This window comes from Aquarana catesbeiana, linkage group LG11 (assembly GCF_042186555.1).
Source record: "Aquarana catesbeiana isolate 2022-GZ linkage group LG11, ASM4218655v1, whole genome shotgun sequence".
In the NCBI taxonomy this organism is placed as follows: domain Eukaryota; kingdom Metazoa; phylum Chordata; class Amphibia; order Anura; family Ranidae; genus Aquarana; species Aquarana catesbeiana.
Window position 1 is genome coordinate 28,574,714 of NC_133334.1, and position 21,627 is coordinate 28,596,340.

Genomic DNA, 21,627 nt, shown 5'->3' on the forward strand with positions numbered 1-21,627 from the left:
TAATAGTTATTTGCACATATACGGAGGTTGAAACACAACATCTTTAGGTAAGTAAATGTTCAACTCCTTTGGTATTTAAACTGCATTAAATCATTACATTTGCTTACGTTATTTTTATAATTTTTAGACAGAAAAAATAGAAGTTTCTTGGTAAATTCCCTACTCCAAGTCAACTGAATTAAATGAATCATTTATATAAATGACATAAATTACCTTACTCAGGGAAAGATTTTTTTTCCTGATATATTTGAAGATATTAAAAGAGTTTAAAGGGTATCTTCACTGTAATATCCAATCATATGTATGGAAAATAAAAAAAATATTAAATAATAGATACATGTATGGATGGTTAAAGTAAACACAACTCCTTTAGTAATTCAACTGCATTAAATCATTAAGTTGGTGAAGTTGAAAATTTAAAAAAAGAATAAAAATATATATATATTTTTTAAATCCCTTACTCCAAGCCAACTGAATGGAATGATTGGGTTTAATGCATTAAGGCGTTCCAACCATTGATATAAACTATATAAATTAACCTACTAAAGAAACATTTTTCCTGATATATTTGCTGATATTGGGTCATTTTGGAAGAATGAATCTAATATATTTGATTTGAGCATACTAGAATCATATATATTGGTGTTGTGTCATACAATGTATCTTCAGAGAGATGAGTTTTTTATAGTAAATGTTTGTTTAAATTTGTTATCTTTGGTAATACATTTAGAGAAAAATGATAAAATAATAAATGTACCCATTAAAAAAATTGTAGAGATTATATTAAAATAATGATACAACATGATCCAACACGATTTATACCATTGATCTTGGAGAGATTAAAAATAAAAGGAGAGCCTTTTTATTATTTGAACAATGTGGCCTCTCCCTTTGTCCTTTTTGAAATGAAACTTTTTTTTTTTTTTTATAATTGCTATATTTAGATAATGGTTATTAAAAGTCTTTTTATTTTCGTGAGTTATTGTTCAACTAATATGGATTGTGTTGTTCTCATGATATGCGCAGATTATAATAAGCTGTGTTTATAAAATAAATAAATACGGTAATTAAAAAAAAATATTTTAATGTAATGCCTGACTTATGTTTTTTTTTAATTTTTTGTCATGACAAAATGTTTCCAAGAAAGTCAAGAAAGGTTTGATTCTCGGAAAACGAAGTCCTATAAAGTACACCAAAGATGAAGTATTGATAGACATTGTGGATGAATCAGCTGGAGAGTTAAGTCGGACACACAGCAATGAAGACATCTTGTACCTCTCCAGTGAGTCACAGTCCCGTCATTGAAGACATTTTATCTTTATGACGGTTATTAATAGTTTGTACATCACGCACGGGATGCTGAACATAAGCAGAGAACACGCTTGCTGCAAATTAAAGGGTTAAATAATTATATTTAGGGCTAAAGACCTCTCAAAATTATCTTCCCGGACAGTCTTTGTATTGGACTGTATATATATATTTTTTTTATGTGTACACGTAACTAAAGTTTTTCGTACAATAAAAAAAAAAAAAATGCAATATTTTTTTTTTTTTAAATGTACTTTGGGCAATTACCTTTAACCCCCTTTTTTTTTATATTAAATTCCCGACCTACCCTGAACACCAGCTGAAATGTCAGTTCACTCAAATTTGGTAGGGAACGCTTGGGCTGACTGCAAAAATGAAAGAATAGGAGTGAACGACGTTTTGCTTTCCTGAATAAAGATATAAATATATTATTAGATTGTAAGCTCTTCTGAGCAGGGCCCTCTTAACCCTCTTGTATTTTATTTTATTGTATCTGTATTGTCTCCCATTGGCCCTCTTAACCCTCTTGTATTTTTTATTGTGTTGTCTGCCTTTTATATTGTAAAGTAAACTGTTGGCGCTACATGAATCCTGTATAACAATAATATATTGTATGTATATACAGTATCTCACAAAAGTGAGTACACCCCTCACATTTTTGTAAATATTTTATTCTATCTTTTCATGTGACAACACTGAAGAAATGACACTTTGCTACAATGTAAAGTAGTGAGTGTACAGCTTCTATAACAGTGTAAATTTGCCGTCCCCTCAAAATAACTCAACACACAGCCATTAATGTCTAAACCGCTGGCAACAAAAGTGAGTACACCCCTAAGTGAAAATGTCCAAATTGGGCCCAAAGTGTCAATATTTTGTGTGGCCACCATTATTTTCCAGCACTGCCTTAAACCCTCTTGGGCATGGAGTTCACCAGAGCTTCACAGGTTGCCACACCCTCTCCTCCTCTTGCACAGGATAGTCCTCTCCTCTTCTGGGGGTGTCTAATTATTCTCAGAACTGGGCTAGCTCCTATGCAGGGGTAGAGCAAGGGGGTCTTCAAACTATGACCCTCAGGCCAAATGTAGCCCTCTAAAGTAAAAGGGGACTCTGATGTGGATCTTGATGTAAGTGAGGACTCTGATGGGGACCTTGATGTAAGTAAAGGACTCTGACTATGACGTAGGGGGGCACCCTGAAGGGCTCTAATTTATTTGGAATGTCTTTGCTTTGTTTTACAGTTTTTGTTTTTCTGTTGTTCTAAATCAGATCATGCTGATTAAAATTAAAATTTGATTTGTTCATTATTAAAACAAATTGTCCCACCAATGTTTGTCCCACCAATGTTTGTAAAATATATGATGTGGCCCGAGTACTAAAAAGTTTGGAGACCCCTTCTATAGAGTGTCACTTGATAGTTCTGAGCCTGCTGGGGCTGCTGACATTACATCCAAGGTGGTAGCAACCAAAAGCAATCTCAGGTCTTTAGGATGTCTACAAAAGGGAGGTTTTTACCCATAAATAACATCCCCAAAAAAGGTTAAATGCACATAAAAATAAAAATCTTGTAAGAAGATTTTTGCTGCAATTAATGTCTGGTGACAGGGTCTCTTTAATTTAACAGATCTTAGTCTGGGCAAGGTGAAAAATAGTGTGTGTGTATGGATGGTCTAAACAAGTAGTCTTTAAACTTAGTAAACAGTGGGCCAGTTTACTTTCCTTTAGACTTTAGGGGGGCCAGACTGTGGCAATTGGGAGTAGAAAAGGTCCCGACATCAGGGAAAAACCAATGCCCCACCTTTGGTGTCATTGGGAGGAATAGTGAGCCATCATTGGTGTCATTGGGAGGAAAAGTACCCTATCATTGGTGTCATTGGGCCCAATCGGTGGTGTCATTAGGAGGAATCCTACCCCATCATTGGTGTCATTGGGAGGAATTGTGTCCCTTCACTGGTCTCAGCGGGGGAGTATTATGCCCCATCGTTAGTATTAGTGGATGAAATAGTGCCCCAAGGGCCGGATAAAGCAGAGGGCTACATCTCCCCCCCCCCCCCCCCCCCGGGCAGCAGTTTGGAGACCACTGGTCTAAACGAAGAGTTTTCATTTTATAAAAATTTTAGCAAAAATTGAGAGAGTTTAGTGAAATTTTGTGATTTGGGGAAAGGCATTGGAGCCAATGAGAAGGGCTAAATATAGTTGTCTCTTGTAGTTTTTCAAGAGACATTGGACTTTAAAAGTCTCCTGAGCACTTCAGAATCTCCTTTCAACTACCCTCAACCTGTGCATATGCTAAAAAAAAAGCCCATCTTTAACCTCGTTATTTTACTTTTTTTTTCTAAACTGGAAAAAAGCAAAACAAATAAAACACAAATATTTAAAGTCACAGAACACAAAAAAGACCCCAAATGCTTCAAAAAGGAAAAAAAAAATCCCACATTTTTACCAACCCCCCCCCCTATAAATAAAGAAAACAATGTTTTTTAAAGCAAATTCTGTAAATGATGGGAATTGCACCAATAGGGGCACAAAAAGCAAAAACAAAAAAATTGCATAAAAAAGGAAAAAAAGCATATATATTGTATATTATATATATATATATATATATATATATATATATATATATATATATATACTGTGTGTGTATATATATATATACACACACACACACCAAAAAAAATATAAATAATGAAAAAAAATATTTGTTTATGTCAATTTTGGAAATGATGGGAAATTGCACCGACAGGGGCACAAATTAAACAAAAAACAAAAAAAAAAACAAACAAAAAAAGCACCCTCCAGATTATTTTCCTAATGTAAGACTAAAAAGGGTAAATTGGCATTAACTTTGTTTTTTAAAGCATTAAAGCAAATTCTGTAAATGATTGGAATTGCACCAATAGGGACACAAACAGCAAAAACAAAAAAAAAATTGCATAAAAAAGGAAAAAAAAAAACTAAATATAAATATATATATATATATATATATATATATATATATATATATATATATATATATATATATATATATATAAATATAAATTTTGGAAATGATGGTAAATTGCACCAACAGGGGGACCAAATTTAAAAAAAAAAAAAAAAAAAAAAAATAAGCACCCACCAGCTTATTTTCCTAATTTAATACTAAAAAGGGTAAATTGGAATTAACTTTCAATATAATTTATTACAAAGCAGCACAATTAAGTGCTCAGCCTGAATGGAGCCAATGCTTTGTTTACATTTTTGGGTGTTCTGTACGCTCTCATTGCGAAGCAGCAATGTACCTTGAGAAGAAGACAAGGGGTCGGGGGGGGGGGAGGAATGTCCAGCCTGACTCAGACCCCTTCTTCTTGGTATTTTATAGAGCATTGTGCTCTATTCATACAGGCTGGTACAGACTGGCTGTTCAGACTACAAAGAAACAAAAAAAAGTACATTGTTAAATTTAGAATCTGGTAGTACATTGTCTACCTTTTAGCAACCACAATTTGAAAAAATCCAACATTTATCCTATAATAAATTAAAATAATATTCTTAGAAAATCTTTCACCGTGCGTATAAAATCTTTACTGGTTAGGAGCAACATTTACATCCAGATTATTTCAGGGAACAGGACCCTCTTCTTCAGGGTTTGGGGCAATAGTTGGCACAATGATCAGGATAAAATGATATATACCCTGTTTACCCGAAAATAAGACCTAGCGTGATTGTCGGTGATGGCTGCAATATAAGCCCTACCCCCAAATAAGCCCTAGTTAAAGTCCTTGTAGGGCTTATTTTCTGGTAAAACAGGTTGGGGCTTATTTGGGGGGTAGGGCTTATATTGCAGCCATCACTGACAATCACGCTAGGTCTTATTTTCGGGGAAAGAGGGTAGATCCTAATACATACAACAATATAATTGATAGGTATACACCTGACACCACATCCCCAACTGCATAAACCAGAATAAGAAGGTAAAAAAAAAAATGAGACTTTTTAGGTTCCACAGTAATGTCAAAAACAACAAAATTGTGATTATTATTATTTTTTTAATTATTACTATATTACTTTTTTTTTTATATTTATTGTTATTTTTTGTTTTTTTATTCTTAAATGTTAAATTCCAGATGGTAAAGGGGGCAGAGTCAGCTCCCAAAACACGTTGGCTATTGTAAACAATTTGTCTTTCTAATTAATTTATATCAGGACTTGAACATTAAGGTGTGGCATTTAATCGAATGCAGCCACCCCATCTAAAGACTGGTAAGCCACAATATTTAATATTTTGGTTCTTGGGCTTAGATATGCTCAATACAGGAAATACTTCCACACCCCATGCAAAAGTAAATGCTTTACCTGAAATTCCCTTTTAAACCTTTGAACGGTTGGCAGAAATAAGGTAGGGGGATAATTGAAGATAATTAATTGGCTAAATAATTAATAAAATGACATAATAAAATAAATCTGAACTCCAACATTTTTTTTATATTATAAGGGAACAGATGCTCTTCAGATTTGCTACTTTGCACTAGCCAGACAGTATGTTTGCAAAGTAACAATAATAATAAACATTATTCAGACATATATTTGAAAGTACTGAATAACAAGCAGTGTATAAAATATTCCATGTTTTTTTTTTCTTTACTTAAACCAAATGAACATTTTAGATACATCGCCTGAAGTCAAGGCTATATACTGTCTGCCAGTGAGGGAAGATGATGTAATTATATTTAAAAAAAAAAAAAAAAAAAAAAAAAACTTTTTTTTTTTTTTTTTTTTTTTTACATGTTATGATTTATATTCTTTTTTTTTTTTTTTTGTTTCAATTTATATTCTGACTAAGGATTTCAGCTACACTTGTCCAATGACAACCTTTCCCCAGTCTCCAAGCCACACCAACCCACATGAATTATTTTTTATTTTAATAAAAATTCTCTATAGCTTGACCAACTTCTACTATATCTTCATGCCAAGCTTTTACTCCATGTTTTAGTTTATTTTAAAGGAATGTAGTGTCCTATCACGGAAGATAACCTTTGCAACTAGAAGAATGTATGTTTAATTTCCACTTGAGAAAGGAATTATTTGCTTTAAGAGTTGTAATAACGTACAATAGTCCTCCCCAGGAGCTGGTCCTAAAAGGATGAGTAGGCTGTTTAACCACTTGTTGTCCGGCCAATTTTAAAATTTTGCCCACACTTGTTAAAATCAGAATTTTTTTGCTAGAAAATTACTTAGAACCATCAATTAATATATATATTTTTTTAAATCACAGGCCTTGGAGAATAAAATGGTGGCTGTTATTTAATTATATTTTTTAAAATGTTTTTACACTTTTGCATTTTTTTTCTAAATTCGAACCTTATTTTTCTATCTTAAGTGATAGCTTTTGGCAGGTGGCACAGGCCTTGGAGAATAAAATTGTGGCTGTTGCATTTTTTTTTTTCTGGCAAGATTTAAAATTGTGCACGCCCCGGGAAATTACAAAAAAACTACGGTATCTAAATTAGTATATAGGTTACAATTTAGAAGCCTTTTTAAGGTTATTAGTTTAGAGTGAATTGTGAATCATGGCCTTAGAATTATTGTTCTGAATCCGACATTGCAAGTGTTTGCATTTGCATGTATGCCCGGGGGAAGGGGGTGCTTTTAAATTTTTTTTAAAAATTGTTTTTTTTAAATGTTTTTTACATTTTTAAATTTTTTTCTAATTTTAACCTTTTTTTTTTTAATCTTAAATAATAGCTTTTGGCAGGTGGCACAGGGCTTGGAGAATAAAATTGCTGTTCCATTTTTTTTTTATTGGTTGTTGCAATTTTTATGTCACATGATATTTGCTCAGTCGTTTATCAAATGCAGATTTTATTTAAAAAAATACACTAAAATTAATTTTTAATGAACACAAAATAATACCCAATTTTTGGTAAAACATAAAAAATGATATTTCGTTGAGTAAATAGATAACAAAAGTGTCAAGGTTTAAAACTGTGCATGTCTGGGAAATGACGAAAAATTACGATATCTAAATTAATATATAGGTTACAATTTAAAAGCCTTTACAGGTTATCAGTTTAGAGCGAATTGTGAATCATGGCCTTAGAAATCTAATGAACTCAACCACAAAATAATACCCAATTTTTGGTAAAATATAAAAAGATGATATTGCGTTGAGTAAATAGATACCAAACTTGTCAAAATGTAAAATGGTGCATGCCTGGGAAACAACTAAAAATGACGGTATCTAAATAAATATATATATATACAGTAGGTTACAATTTTGAAGCCTTTACAGTTTATCAGTTTAGAGTGAATTGTGAATCATGGCCTTAGAATTATTGTTCTGACTCCGACATCGCAAGTGTTTGCATTTGCATGTATGCGCAGAGGAGGGGGGTGCTATTAAAAAAAAATAAAAAATTAGTTTTATTTAAATGTTTTGACACTTTTACATTTTTTTCTAAATGTAACCTTATCTTTTATCTTAAGTGATAGCTTTTGGCAGGTGGCACAGACCTTGGAGAATATTTTTTTTTTTTTTCTGGCTGTTGCAGCTTTTTATGTTACATAATATTTGCTCAGCCCTTTATCAAACGCAGATTTTATTTTAAAAAAAAATACACTGAAATAAATTTTAATGAATGTTTTTACACTTTTTAATTTTTTTCTAAATGTAACCTTATTTTTTATCTTAAGTGATAGCTTTTGGCAGTTGGCACAGACCTTGGAGAATAAAACTGTGGCTGTTACAATTTTTTTTTTCTGGCTGTTGCAGTTTTTTATTTATTTAATATCACATGATATTTGCTCAGCCGTTTATCAAACGCAGATTTTATTTAAAAAAATACACTGAAATAAATTTTAATGAACTCAACCACAAAATAATACCCATTTTTTTGTAAAATATAAAAGATGATATTTCGTTGAGTAAATAGATACCAAACATGTCAAGATTTAAAATTGTGCACGTCCGGGAAATGAGAAAGAAACTACGGTATCTAAATTAGTATATAGGTTACAATTTAAGAGCCTTTACAGGTTATTCGTACAGAGTGAATCGTGAATCATGGCCTTAGAATTATTGTTCTGACTCCGACATTGCAAGTGTTTGCATTTGTATGTATGCCCGGGGGAAGTGGGTGCTTTTAAATTTAAAAAAATATATATTTTCATTTAAATGTTTTTTACACTTTTTAATTTTTTTCTAATTTTAACCTTATTTTTTTTTTTTTTTTTAAGTGATAGCTTTTGGCAGGTGGCACAGGGCTTGGAGAATAAAATTGTGGCTGTTGCATTTCTTTTTTCTGGTTGTTGCAATTTTATATCATATGATATTGGCTCAGCCCTTTATTAAATGCAGATTTTATTTAAAAAAAAAATACACTGAAATAAATTTTAATGAACTCAACCACAAAATAATACCCAATTATTGGTAAAATATAAAAGATGATATTTAATTGAGTAAATAGACAACAAACGTGTCAAGATTTAAAACTGCGCATGCCTGGGAAGTGACAAAAAACTACGGTATCTAAATTAGTATATAGGTTACAATTTAGAAGCCTTTACAGGTTATCAGTTTAGAGCGAATTGTGAATCATGGCCTTAGAATTATTGTTCTGTCTCCGAAATTGCAAGAGTTTGCATTCGCATGTATGCGCGGAGGAGGGGGGTGCTATTTAAAAAAAAATTTTATTTAAATGTTTTTACACTTTTTCATTTTTTTCTGAATTTAACCTTATATTTCTATCTTAAGTGATAGCTTTTGGCAGGTGGCACAGGCCTTGGTGAATAAAATTGTGGCTGTTGCTCTGACTCCGACACTGCAAGTGTTTGCATTCGCATGTATGCACGGGGGAAGGGGGTGCTTTTAACAATTTAAAAAAAATTATTTTCAGTTAGCGCGGTAAAAACGTAGAATAGTCTTCCATAAGAGCTGGTCCTAACAGAAAGGGTAGGCTTGTTTTAAGTAGATGTAATTTTTCACTAAAATCTTATATAGGCTTCAGCATGCTAATGTCATTTCAAAAGTTGTAGACAATGTACTTAAATCTGCTGTTTTAATTAAAAGAATACCTTGTGATCCTGCCATGAAGGTCCTTGTTCAGGCACTTCCTGTTATAGGGTGACAACCCTCTCTCAATTGTGCTCCTCTGTTGTCATCTTGTCACATGCATCCCAATGCAGACTACGGGCGACTATGCCGACATACATTGCATCTTGCTAGGGTTTACATCTACTTTAACACTGAAATATTTAAAATTATCCAAATAAATATAAAAAAAAAAATTGTCAAATCAGAAAGAAGCTGTGTACATTTAGTTAAAATTGCTCTATGGCATGAGGAACAAAATCATTTCAAAATGACCAAATGTTTTTTTTTATAATGTCTGTAGTTGTAATCACCAAAGGGTGGCACAGTAATATTTTCTTTCATTAAATTCAATTCTGAACTCTGAAAAGGGTATTATTCCCTGTGTTGGAGGGAAAAAAAATTGACGCTACATATCCAAGGGGGCTATCAGAAAGTTGAAAAAAATAATAAAATACAATAAAAAAAATTAAAAGGAAAACAAAGAATCCTGGACTTGATTTTTAACGTTAAATAAATAAATAAATAAAAGATTCTTAGAAAATATAGAACCTACGTATCCAATGTGGTCTATCAAAAAAGTTGAGAAAAATAATGAAATACAATTAAAAAAATAAAAATAAAAGGAAAAACAAAGAATAATGGACTTGATTTTTTAACGTTAATTAAATAAATAAATAAATAAATAAATAAAATATTCTTAGAAAAAATAGAACTTACTTGTGGTCTATCAGAAAGTTGAGAAAAATAATTAAATTTAATAAAGAAAAAAAAAAGGGAAACAAAGAATCCTGGACTTGATTTATAACATTAAATAAATAAAAGATTCTTAGGAAAAAAATCTAACCTACGTGTCCAATGTGGCCTATCAGAAAGCGGAAAAAATAATTAAATACAATAAAAAAAAATATAAAAAGGAAACAAAGAATGGACTTGATTTATAACGTAACATAAATAAATAAATAACAAAATAAATAAAAGATTCTTTTAAAAAATTAACCTACGTGTCAAAGGTAGTCTATCAAAAAGTTGAGGAAAATCATTAAATACAATAAAAAAAAAAAAAGAATCCTGGACTAGACCATTTCTTATCTTCTGATGGCATATGTCAATACTATCTATAGTGTCTAACCAGTAGCTAGATGACTTTCCTGGATTTTATATACATTGCTCTTATGTACAAAGCTATGTTTCTTCTGTTCTTTCTTAATAATAATAATAATAATAAATATACATAAATATACATATATATATATATATATATATATATATATATATATATATATATATATATATATATACATATATATATATATGTATATATATATATACATATATATATGTATATATATATATATGTATATATATATATATATATATATATATATATATATATATATATATATATATATATATATATATATATATATATATATATCTCCTAAAAATAAACCTAATAAATAAATAAGTATTCTTATAATAATAATAATAAATAAATATATAAGGTTCTTAAAAAAAAATTTAACCTACGTGTCTAAGGTAGTCTAACAGAAAGTTGAGGAAAATCAATAAATAAAAAAAAAAATACAAGGGGACCAATGAATTTTGGACTTGACCATTTCTATTCTACCAATGACATATGTTGATTCTGTCGTAAGATGCCTTGTCCTTTCTATAGGGCCTCATTAGTAACTAAATGACTTGCATGGATTTTGTATCCATTGTTCTTTTGTACACATTTTATTCTCATTTTTTATTGTCACTATTATCACTATTGCATTTTTTTTACACAGGAGTTATATATCAATATTCATATATTGAGTTCCTTTTTGATTCATATTTTATTTGCACTTTATATTAGCGCGACTATTTTGGACCTTTTCTTATGTACAAAGCTGTATCTCTTCTGTTCTTTAATAACGAATAAAATAAAATAATTATAATATTATTAAATAACAGGTTATTAATTATTTCCTTAATTACAGTATTAGGTTATTATAATGCCAAAGCATTTTTTCCATAATTTTACTATTTATAAAGTTTATAATTTGATATTACAATCATATAAATTCAATTTTTTTTTTTAGATAAATTGCTTTTGTATCAATACTGAAATTAAAGAAATATCTATTTGCTGTCAAAAGAATTAATAAAAAAGATGCAAAAGAAAAAATTATTACGATACCGACACGCTTACTTTTACTAAACAAGTGCCGTCAAAATGAAATGACTCAATGTTTACTCAGAAGTCTGTTCTATTTATAACATGTCTATTTTTAGATACATTAAACACATGTAGCGTACGTTATTTTAAAATATGCCTCAAGCTTACATGGCTTACATAATGCGGTAAACATGCAAAAAAAAAAATAGGAAATAACTTTCTGTTCCCAGTGTTTGCTGCCGATGGCGTCTATAAATATAAAATTATAGATATGAAATTAATTTGGGTACAATAGTGCACCACCGAGTATCATCCATTGCGGTGGGCTGGCAGCCCATTTATGATAAGTAGTCTGCCATAACCACTTAATACCCTTATATTGTTAAAAAAAAATGGTGGAAAGGTGGGTGTGTTATTCTAGAGTGCCATTTAAAAACATCTGGCGGCACACAATGCCTGTGCCAATTCTGTCAGTCTACAAAATAGGGGGTAGATTTATAGCATTTTTATTATTACTTTTTTTTTTACTAGTAATGGCGGCGATCTGCGATTTTTATCGGGACTGCGACATTATGGCGGACACATCGGACACTTTTGACACATTTTTGGGACGACTGACAGTTATACAGCGATCAGTGCTATAAAAATGCACTGATTACTGATTTTTTTGAACTGATATCCCATTTATATTGTTTACTAGCTGTCTCTGCTTGTTTAGAAATAATATATTTGAAAAAAAAACGGTTCCAGAAGAAGCCCTTAATTTGGGCGAAACGCGTTGATCCGTACGCTATTTATGCATTAACCACACACATTTATGTACTGTATGTGAATATGCATAATATGATATGCTTTTTAGAGTTTCTGTATCTTTATTATTTTTAAAGTGTTGTATAAATAAAAATGCATTGATTTTAGATTAATTTTCTCGTTTGAACAATTTTAATTATCTGAGCACCTTAAAATCCCCATCTCCCACAAAGCCCCTTATTTTTAGGAAATTCATGGGAAACACTTCCCTTATCTAGTTGTACTTACAAGGGGATAGTGCCAGAATTGCATGTCCAGGTACCCCCACCCAATATCCTGAGGTCACATTCAGCTCTCATATCCAGCGCAGGACCCCAAGCACTAACAAGTACCTGATTTTTAAATAGGAGCTTCATTATTTGTAACTGAAGTTCCTCTTTACAGTGAAAAAAAAAACATTTTGGATAGAGTAAGGGAGGGTTATAACCCCTTTCTTTTTTTGCCACTTGTGCCCCATCGGGGAGACTTCCCTTCACTTCCTATCACATAGACAAAACAGGAAATGAAGAGAGTCCTTGGTTGTCACCAGAACTAGTGCCCCTAATGGAAGATTTCCCCTCTACTCCTGTTCTGGTGACAACCCAAAATTTTAGGATTTTATTTCTTCAGTTTCACTATATAAAGGTAAACTGGGGCTCTAATCCCTCTCCACTCTATCCAAAACTGATGTATCACCCTCCTCCAGATAGGCTGCTAGGTACATTTAGTTTTTGGCTTCACTGTAGTGAGTGGAGCAGTGACTGATTGCTTTTGTCTGTTCAGGGTTTTTTTTTAAGCTGGGTGTTTGATTTCTCCCACCTGTTTCTGAAAGAAGCTTAAAAATAATAGGCAGGGAGATGGAGGTGACCAGTAGGAATATTTATCATGCCCCAGCCAATCCCCAAAAGGAGGCATCCAGAAAGAGGCTGGGGAGGTGATAAATGTTTGAAAAGCTCTGGGTGGGCGTCTTTCCACTTCAGGGAGACTTCCAGTCCCCTGGGGGGGGGGGGGGCTGCTGCCCCTAGAAGAGAGCGCTTCTGAGCCAGGAGATTGCAGTCTGGATCTCAGAAAGTGCTTCTGTTACTGATATTGATCGTTTTGGAGTATGCTCTGACCTTAGACCCCTCTCCTGCTGAAGTTCCTCAACTATAAATGTTATAAAGACATCCCCTAGACCAGTGTTTTTCAAAACTTTCTTCAGTTAAGGCACCCTTTAAGTTAAGGTGCGTCTGAGCCCAGGCTTTTTTGTGTGTTCGCAAATGTCCCATTTTCTAATGGGCGCGAATGTACATGCATTTGCTAGGTGCGTGGCGGTGTCATTAAGAAATAATGGCACCCATATGCAACTGCAAAAGGGAGGAATTTCAAGAAAACTTGCAATTTCGCACATGTTACCTCACTGCACCCGGTGTGAACAACCTCCCCCTGTTCCCCAATCCCTACTTCTACCACAATCCCTACCCCAACTTCCCCCCTCATCCCCTCTCCCAGCAAAATCCTCTCAAATCCCCTTTTCCCACAAATCCCCCCTCCAGCAAAAACACCCTCTCAATACCTTCTTCTAGCACAAACGCCCCCAAAATCCCCCCTCCTAGCACCACCCCCCTCCCAGCATAAATCCCCCTGCTCCCAAATCCCTACTCCTACCATAAGCCCCACCCCAATCCCCCCCCATCCCCTCTCCCAGAAAAATCTTCTCAAATCCCCTTTTCCCACAAATCCCCCCCTCCAGCACAAACACCCCCCCAATTCCTTCTACTAGCACAAACTCCCCCAAATCCCCCCTCCTAGCACAACCCCCCACCCCCCCTCCTAGCACAAATCCCCCTGTTCCCCCATCCACACTCCTACCACCAACTCCACTCCAATCCCCCCCCCCTCATGCCCTCTCCCAGCAAAATCCCCCCAAATCCCCTTTTCCCACAAATCGCCCCTCCAGCACAGACACCCCCTCAATTCCTTCTACTAGCACAAACGCCCCCAAGGTCCCCCCTCCTAGCACAACCCCCCCATCCCCCCTCCCAGCACAAATCCCCCTGTTCCCAAATCCCCACTCCTACCATAAACCCCACCCCAATCCCCCCCATCCCCTCTCCCATCCCAATCCTCTCAAATCCCTCCTCTTAGCACAAATGTGGCTGTGCTTCGCTCCCGTGTAGTGTGTGGGCTGTGTGTATTAACTCCCGTGCAGTGCGACTCTGCGAGGAGCAAGAGCGCACAGCCCGTACGGCTCTCTCCTCCCCCCTGCAGCTATGTGTACTATTGTAGGCAAAACAGAAAGTGCCGCCCGCCATGCCCTAACAACTGATGACGTTATCGGTTGGAAGGACATGGGCAGCCCGCACAGCTTTCTGATTTGCCCCCAATAGTACACATAGCTGCAGGGGGGAGGAGAGAGCCGCACAGGCTGTACACTCTCACTCCTCGCAGAGTCGCACTGCACGGGAGTGACACAAAGTAGCGCTCAGACCGGGATATGGCCGCGGCGCCCCTGAGGACTCTTTGTGGCACCCCTGTTGAAAAACCCTGCCCTAGACCGAGCCTGAATTGTAGGTGTGCTTGGATGAGTGCTTGTGTGATTGGCAGCCTCTGTACTAGTAAGAGAGAACCTGAGCATATTCTCAGCGGCCCATTCAGGGGTAAGATCTAAGATTTTCTTTTAGTTATCATTTAATGCTTATCCGCTTGCAGACCGCCCATCGCACATTTACTGCGGCAGGGCCCGTCTGCGCAAAACAATGTGCCTGTATGTTATTTCTTCTTCGGGGTCTGGGGTGCGCGTCGCAGGCAGCCCGCTGGACACAGCGGGAGCCAATCAGCGGGTCTGGCGGCCGCGATCGCCCGCCGGGACCCTCCGATCGTTCACTGGAGAGGCAGAGCGGGGGACTGCCTAAATAAACAAGGCAAACTACTGTTCTGTCAGAGATGAAGAGAGAGATCTTGTGTTTCTGCTAATCAGGAACACAGATCTCTGTCTTCCTCCAGTTAAATCATCCCCCAACACAGCTAGAAATCACTCCCTAGGAACACACTTAAAGCGCTGTTCCACCGGCAAATTTTTTTTTTTTTTTTTAAAGTCAGCAGCTACAAACACTGCAGCTGCTGACTTTTAATAAGGACACTTACTTGTCCAGGGAGCCCGCGATGTCACCCCCCCCCCCCCTTGAGGCCGATCCGTCCATCGGATCGGGTGCAGGCGCCGCCACTCTAATTAAGGGAAACAGGCAGTGGAGCCTTGCGGCTTCACTGCCCGTTTCCTACTGCGCATGCGCGAGTCACGCTGCGCTTTGTGAATGGCCGGCTGTCTTCTGGGACACACACATGTCCCAGAAAACTTTGGGGGGGAGGGCTCGCCAAAGAAGAGGATATGGCGTCCTGCGCCGCGGACCGGATGGATCGGAAGTACAGGCTGTACTTTATAAAAAGGTAAGTTAGAAGAAAAAAAAATGTTTTTAACTAGCCAAAAACGTGCGGTGGAGAGGTGGTCTTTTATTTAAGACCGCCTCTCAGAAGTGGGTGAAACTCCGCTTTAACCCTTTGATCACCACCGGTGTTAACCCCTTCCCAGCCAGTGTCATTTATACTGTGACAGTGCTTTTTTTTTTTAGTACTGATCACTGTATTAGTGCCACCGGTCCCCAAAAAGTGTCACTAAGGCAGGCCATACATGGGCCGAATTTCAAAAGAATTTTCTTTCGAAAATCTTATCTGAGAATTTTCGTTGGTATTTCGCACTGTTAGTGGGGCGGCAGCAACAGCTGATTTTCGTGCGGCAATCAAATTTGAGTAATCGTACATGTTGGAAATCTTTTGATAAAACGAACGATTTTCTAACCAATGATGGGAGAATTGTGCGAGAAATGTAATTGAAAAAGAAATTGCGCATGTGCAAGAAAAGAAAATTCCCAGAAAGAAAAGAAGATTCCCGCCCACGAAAATTTTTTTTTTGCAGCAACATGAGATGAAATTGAAGGCTTGGCTAGCTGAAATTTCGAAAATCAATGGTGGCGCCATCACAAAACGCACAAATTTTCTGATTTTCAAAACAAAATTATATCGAAATTCAACCATGTATGGTCAGTCTTATGCCCTGTACACACGGTCGGATTTTCCGACGGAAAATGTGTGATAGGACCTTGTTGTCGGAAATTCCGACCGTGTGTAGGCTCCATCACACATTTTCCATCGGATTTTCCGACACACAAAGTTTGAGAGCAGGCTATAAAATTTTCCGACAACAAAATCCGTTGTCGGAAATTCCGATCGCGTATACACAAATCCGACGCACAAAGTGCCACGCATGCTCAGAATAAATAAGGAGACGAAAGCTATTGGCTACTGCCCCGTTTATAGTCCCGACGTACGCGTTTTACGTCACCGCGTTCAGAACGATCGGATTTTCTGACAACTTTGTGTGACCGTGTGTATGCAAGACAAGTTTGAGCCAACATCCGTCGGAAAAAAATCCATGGATTTTGTTGTCGGAATGTCCGATCAATGTCCGATCAATGTCCGATCGTGTGTACGGGGCATAAGTGTCCAATTTGTCAGCCGCAATGTCGCAGTCCTGCTAAAAAATCGCTGATCGCCGCCATTACTAGTAAAATTAAAAATAAAATCGCCACAAAAATATCCCATAGTTTGTAGACGCGATAAATTTCGTGCAAACTAATCAATATACGCTTATTGAGATTATTTTTTTACCAAAAATATGTAGCACAATACATATTGGCCTAAACTGATGAAGAAATTAGATTTTTTACTTTTTAACTTAACTTTTTAATTTTATTTAATTTAATGGATATGTTTAATAGCAGAAAGTAAAAAAATATTGGTGTTTTTTTTCAAAATTGTCCGTCTTTGTTTGTTGATAGCGCAAAAAATAAAAACCGCAGAGGTGATCAAATACCACCAAAAGAAAGCTCTATTTGTGGGGAAAAAAGGACCTCAATTTTATTTGGGTACAACGTCGCACGACGGCGCAATTGTCAGTTAAAATAACGCAGCGCCGTATCGCAAAAAAACGGCCCGGTCATGAAGGGGGCGAAACCTGAAGTGGTTATTGGTGACCGGCGGGATAACAGATACACGTCCGGCATGACGAGGCTCACTTTGATATGGACTCAACAAGAAGTCCTGAAATTGTCAAATTAAAACAACTTTATTTGTCAAAGTTGGGAACCGTTATGTAAGCAGGATCTTCTTTTTTGCATGCGGATACCGTATAAAAATTCTTCTGCAGTTAGGAACTTAAGCTGAGCTCAGCCCTGTGATCTGCCTCTGCAAGTTAGTGAAGGAATGACAGACATACTCTATACATTTTATTAAAGGTTCCAGTAACATTGTGAACATTCAAATACTTAACCTTGGCTATGCCTGCCTGTATCATTTGTAATGTACCATTTATGTAATATAGTTGCAATAATAATAAGGCTTTGAAAAGTTTATGAAACTGTATAAAAGTGCATAGGACTGAATGAAAAAGCCGTGGCACGGAGGATGCCATCTTTTGCTTTTTTTTAGACAAACCAAACAGAGATTTTACCTGCGCTGCCTGAAGTCAAGGCTGCATATTGTCTACCAGGAAGTAATCCAATGGAAACCTTTACATTTTAATCAGGGCTTTTTTTCTCAGCGGGAACCAGTGGCGGCCCCGTCCATTAGGGGCACAGGGGAGCCGCCCCCCTATCCATGCGTCCGGCCCCCTAATCTACATATGGGGTGCCAGACGCATGGATTCCAATGAGGTTTTTTTTTTTTTTTTAAGCAAGTGAGCCTGAGGCTCTAATTGGCTTCAAAAATAGGTGGGCTCGGGGTACAACTCTTCTGGGAAGGCTGTCCACAAGATTTAGGAGTGTGTCTATGGGAATGTTTGACCATTAGATGAGAAGGCCTGGCTCAGTCTCCGCTCTAATTCATCCCAAAGGTGTTCTATTGGGTTGAGGTCAGGACTCTGTGCAGGCCAGTGAAGTTTCTCCACCCCAAACTCGCTCATCCATGTCTTTATGAAACTTGCTTTGTGCACTGGTGTGCAGTCATGTTGGAACAGGAAGGGGCCATCCCCAAACTGTTCCCACAACGTTGGGGGCATGAAATCGTCCAAAATGTCTTGGTATGCTGACGCCTTAAGAGTTCCCTTCACTGGAACTAAGGGGCCAAGTCCAACCCCTGAAAAACAACCCCACATTATAATCCCCCCTCCACCAAATGATTTGGACCAGTGCACAAAGCAAGGTCCATAAAGACATGGATGAGCGATAGACATGTGCACTGACAAAAAATGTGTTTGTTTTCGTTTCATTTGTTTATTTGCTTTTTTTGGAAATTCGGATAGTCGAAAATTTCAAAATTCAGAAATCTGAAAATTCGGAATTCGGAAATCCGAAAATTCGGATTTTCAAATTTTCAAATTTCTGAATTTCGAATTTTCAAATTTCCGAATTTCAAATTTTCGTATTTCGAATTTCCGAATTTCGGAAATTCCAAATTTTGGAAATTCCGAATTTCAGAAATGTTGAATTTTCGAAAGTCCTAAATTTGAAAATTCGGAAATTCAAAATTCAGAAATTCGAAATTCAGAAATTCAGAAATGTGAAATTCGGAAATTCGAAATTTTGGAAATTGAAAAATTCGGAAATTCGGAAATTTCAGAATTAACGTAATTTGTCAAAATTCGTTACAAAAAATAATTCGGAACTAAACGATTGTCTAATGAGCGAGTTTGGGGTAGAAGAACTTGACTGGCCTGCACAGAGTCCTAAACCTAAACCTGACCTTCTCTCCAACATCACTGCCTGACCTCACAAATGCGCTTCTGGAAGAATGGTCAAACATTCCCATAGACGCACCTCCGGCTGGAGGGTAATGTGGTGGGCATACCTGTCTAGGCAAGACTATACCAGGGCTGGGTTATTATCCTTTTTGAGTTTGTTGTGGGTTTTGTTTTGCGGGTGGGGGGTTGTTTTTGTGTTACCTTTCTATGCCTTTTTATTGTTTTATACTGGGATGTTTTTACTCTGTAACCAGTGGTTGTTTCCACTTTATGCAGGTCATTGTTTGTTTGTATGTCATAAAACTTAAATAAAAAGTAATTTACAAAAAAACATTCCCATGGACACACTCCTAAACCTTGTGGACGGCCTTCCCAGAAGAGTTGAAGCTATTATAGCTGCAAAGGGCGGGGCCAATTCAATATTGAACCCTAAGGACTAAGACTGGGATGCCATTAAAGTTCATGTGTAAAGGCAGGCGTCACAATACTTTTGACAATATAGTGTATTTGTTGGTTGAACTGGATGGACTTGTGTCTTTTTTCAACCACATTTTCTATGTAATTATCACTGCACTGTGCACAGGCTATGCAGGAAGCAGAGATGGGGGAGGGGCCCAGCAGGCTCCACCCACTACATTGTCTTCCTGCTTCTCCTTCCGGCCAATTAGGAAGCGGGAGGAGCACGATTGGCCGTGAGGAGAAGCAATCGTATTGGCCAGTATTGGGGGCGGGTAAGATGAATGGGGAGATCTGAAAGATGGCTGCTGACAGTGATTCCTCTGCTCTGCATCGCTGCCTGAGCGCGTGAGTACAACTCTCGGGGGCGGGGTGGCTGGAGCTCCAGGCCACCAGTGGGTGACATCATCACTGTGCTGTACATAGCCTTTGCAGAGAGAAGAACTGTGGGAGGGACCCAGCAGGCTCCACCCACTATAGGCTACCTGCAGGACACTACAGTAGGGGGTGGAGACAAGACCAGTCTCCCTGCACAAGGAGAGAGAGCAGAGCTGTGGGAGGGACCCAGCAGGCTCCACCCACTATAGGCTGCCTGCAGGACACTACAGTAGGGGGCGGAGACAAGACCAGTCTCCCTGCACAAGGAGAGAGAGCAGAGCTGTGGGAGGGACCCAGCAGGCTCCACCCACTATAGGCTACCTGCAGGACACTACAGTAGGGGGCGGAGACAAGACCAGTCTCCCTGCACAAGGAGAGAGAGCAGAGCTCTGGGAGGGACCCAGCAGGCTCCATCCACTATAGGCTACCTGCAGGACACTACAGTAGGGGGCGGAGACAAGACCAGTCTCCCTGCACAAGTAGAGAGAGCAGAGCTGTGGGAGGGACCCAACAGCTCCACCCACTACAGGCTGCCTGCAGAAACCGACAGGAGGGGGCGGAGACAAGACCAGTTTCCCTGCACAAGTAGAGAGAGCAGAGCTGTGGGAGGGACCCAGCAGGCTCCACCCACTATAGGCTACCTGCAGGACACTACAGTAGGGGGCGGAGACAAGACCAGTCTCCCTGCACAAGGAGAGAGAGCAGAGCTGTGGGAGGGACCCAGCAGGCTCCACCCACTATAGGCTGCCTGCAGGACACTACAGTAGGGGACGGAGACAAGACCAGTCTCCCTGCACAAGGAGAGAGAGCAGAGCTGTGGGAGGGACCCAGCAGGCTCCACCCACTATAGGCTGCCTGCAGGACACTACAGTAGGGGACGGAGACAAGACCAGTCTCCCTGCACAAGTGGAGAGAGCAGAGCTGTGGGAGGGACCCAACAGCTCCACCCACTACAGGCTGCCTGCAGAAACTGACAGGAGGGGGGCGGAGACAAGACCAGTCACCCTGCACAAGGAGAGAGAGCAGCAGTGACTGGTCTTTATTACAAAGGAAAAGTTTCACCCTGGATTACTGCACAGACCTTACTTACACAAAGCACAGTGGGTTTGAAGTAACAATATACATGACTTTTGCTTTTAGACAATATTTGCTTATACTGGAGTTCAGCTTTAAATAAATAATAAAGTGTCATTATGAAATAAAATCTTGACCCTGACATTACTTTCTATTATCAGGCAACAAGCGTCTATTGTCAGAAACAGATACCCTTCAAATACACTGAATGCGTTCACTCCAGCCGCTTTTTATTAGACAAACAAAAAGTAGCAAGGATAATGAAAAGTTTGCAAAACCGTACTCAACAACATGCGTTCAATATGCCATGTCCAACTTTTTTTTTACACAAAACGAATGGAGGTTTTAGATATGCCGCCTAATATACAAGTACAGGCGCAAAAACTAGAACATTCAAAGACCCACAGCAAATAAAGTATATAATGTAAAGGTTATAACATAACAAGAGTCCATAAACTTGTAATACGTTAAGAGGTCCAAGGACCATATGGAGTGATGATGATGAGGGGTCCCAACCCAGGGCTGCCATCGGGGGGGGGGGGGACAGAAACCGATTTCCCAAACACTGGACAGACACAAGGAGAGAGGCGCCTCTGGGGGTTCAGGTATAGAACAAGT

At 37.6% G+C, this 21,627-nt stretch overlaps 1 long non-coding RNA gene across 1 annotated transcript in view; it reads right to left on the reverse strand.

Moving 5' to 3' along the window:
• Positions 1–6,011: 6,011 nt before the first annotated feature.
• Positions 6,012–21,627, reverse strand: part of LOC141111916 (uncharacterized) — a 46,708-nt gene continuing 31,092 nt past the window's right edge. The window contains exon 3 of the long non-coding RNA XR_012236483.1: positions 6,012–9,531. This is a non-coding gene — a long non-coding RNA (uncharacterized lncRNA). The remainder of the gene's footprint in view (positions 9,532–21,627) is intronic.